General features: G+C 38.1%; 1 protein-coding gene across 3 annotated transcripts in view; it reads left to right on the top strand.

Annotated features, from left to right (window-relative positions):
- ZnT63C (zinc transporter 63C) overlaps window positions 1-2,500 on the top strand; it is an 89,932-nt gene that overhangs the window by 39,213 nt on the left and 48,219 nt on the right. The window contains exon 1 of one of the 3 annotated variants that reach the window (XM_068388038.1): window positions 1,137-1,497. The exons of 1 other annotated variant lie outside the window; for it this stretch is intronic. The gene's annotated coding sequence lies outside the window, so the exon portion shown is untranslated. Of the gene's footprint in view, window positions 1-1,136; window positions 1,498-2,500 lie in introns of those variants that run through there. One more of the 3 variants, XM_068388041.1, reaches the window with a different exon arrangement.

Consider the following 2,500-nt stretch of genomic DNA (forward strand, 5'->3'; position numbering starts at 1 on the left):
ATTAGATAGAATAGTGTGCCCGAGTGTACCCTCAAGCAAGAGAACTCTAACCCAAAGACAGTGGAAGACCATGGTACAGAGGCTAGCCCAATGAGGAAAGGAAACGAGGAAAAATAAAACATTTTAAGAACAGTAACATTGAAATAAATATTTCCTATGTAAACTATTAAGACTTTAACAAAACAAGAAGAGAAATTAGATAAAATAGTGTGCCCGAGTGTACCCTGAAGCAAGAGAACTCTAACCCAAGACAGTGGAAGACCATGGTATAGAGGTTATGGCATTACCCAAGACTAGAGAACAATGGTTTGATTTTGGAGTGTCCTTCTCCTAGAAGAGCTGCTCACCATAGCTAGAGAGTCTCTAGAGTATTGTGTAGCATTGCACTGTATAAAATAAAAAGCAAGACTTATAATTACATAAGTATTACTTGATGGTTGGGAATATTGAAATGCAGAGGTTGGTCAGAATTATCAAAAAATGTTAAATTTGCACCGAGAGTTAACTGAACGATGTTGCCAGAGTTAAGTGTTCAGTTCAGGGGGAGAACAATATTGAGAGAGAGAGAGAGAGAGAGAGAGAGAGAGAGAGAGAGAGAGATGAATTTTTTTTGCCTACTTACAATTGGCAAGACGAATTTTCTCAAAAAAGTAGCGCCCAAAATCCATTCTTGCTTCTCGAAAACAAGACATCGCTTACATCATGAGTTTTCTAAACTCATTCGAAGAGCTGTCGAAGTGACATCATCTTCCATTAAAAAAAAAAGAACTATTTGTGATCGATTTTCATAGTATTATTTATTATCCGCGACTTTATACACGGTTTTATCCGCGACTTGAAACCTGAACTATTCTTCTACGTATATGTAACAGTGAGTGGTTTAGATATCCTACAATTTCCTACTAGAAAAACCTCCATTATCCCTCCTTCGCCACAACCTTCCAGCGCGGTCCTGCCGACTGGTCTGTCGGGTAGCAGCAGGGCCACCGTCCACGCACTGACGGTGGTGGTCGGTCGGTCGGGGCGGCAGAGCTCGTGTGAGTGTCGAGTGCAGAGGTTTGGGGAGACGTAAAGGAGCGTGCGCTACCGAGGAGAACCTCCCCCGAGTTGGTATATAATGTGTACACCCCCGGCCTGCTTCACTCAGTTACTTCACTGCCGTCGGAGTGGCACATACTCCTTTATCGATTCTTTGTCCTGTCCGTGGACTGCCTAACTCCTCCTCCCCTCCCGCTTTTCGTATCCTGTATTTTGTTGACAAGACATTAGACGACATTATTTATTTTGTACGTTCAGTGTACTATAGCTTTTGTATTTTGTAATAGCTCATCTCTGTAGCTGTTGTTTGTTCGTACGTTCAGTTTTTAATGTCGTGTTCGAAAAGGTGGTGTTGATAACATTTGTCCGTTTTTGAATCGTGTCTTGATATTTTGCTTTGACTGAGAGAGAGAGATAAATATATCCTGTGTGACCCCATGCATTGGATTTGAGCTGCAGGTGAGTTTGTGTTTCACATTTACATTTGTGATGTTGATTTTTTGTTCTACTCGTAAATATCTTCATTAAATCATCATGGGAAGTTTTGTGAAACTGCTATACGTTGTTAATATGAACAATTGTTTATATCTTGTGGTCAGTGTTATAATGAATATCTTTAAACGTTATTGGTGTCCTGTTTACATGTTAAAATGTTTTTTTTTTTTTTTTTTTTCGTAATTTGTGTATCTAGTGTCCTGTGTATATGTGTATCTAGTGTCCTGTGTATATGATGGAGTGTTCGCGTTCCATATTAAGTGTATTTGGTTCGAATATAGATTAGTGTTTACATTTTCGGTGCCAATGGGCGCTTGTGGAAATTGTGATAGTTGCAGTAATCAAATCTGTTGGAGCCCTTGGGCTTATAGCTTGTCTTGCTTTCCCAACTATAGCTCTGGTAAGCAGCTCTTCTAGGAGAAGAACACTCCAAAATCAAACCATTGTTCTCTGGTCTTGGGTAGTGTCTTAGCCTCTGTACCATGGTCTTCCACTGTCTTGGGTTAGAGTTCTCTTTCTTTAGGGTTCTCTTCCTTTTGTTTTGTTAAAGTTTGTATAGTTTATATAGGAAATATTTATTTTAATGTTCATACTAATCTTAAAATATTTTATTTTTCCTTGTTTCCTTTCCTCACTGGGCTATTTTCCCTGTTGGAGCCCTCGTGGTTATAGCTATCTTATTTCTCTTCCTCTTGTTTTGTTAAAGTTTGTATAGTTTATATAGGAAATATTTATTTTAATGTTCTTACTAATTTGAAAATATTTTATTTCTCCTTGTTTCTTTTCCTCAATGGGCTATTTTCGCTGTTGGAGCCCTCGTGGTTATAGCTATTTTATTTCTCATCCTCCTGTTTTGGTAAAGTTTGTATAGTTTATATAGGAAATATTTATTTTAATGTTCTTACTAATTTGAAAATATTTTATTTCTCCTTGTTTACTTTCCTCACTGGGCTGTTTTCCCTGTTAG

Source organism: Palaemon carinicauda, chromosome 15, assembly GCF_036898095.1.
Source record: "Palaemon carinicauda isolate YSFRI2023 chromosome 15, ASM3689809v2, whole genome shotgun sequence".
In the NCBI taxonomy this organism is placed as follows: domain Eukaryota; kingdom Metazoa; phylum Arthropoda; class Malacostraca; order Decapoda; family Palaemonidae; genus Palaemon; species Palaemon carinicauda.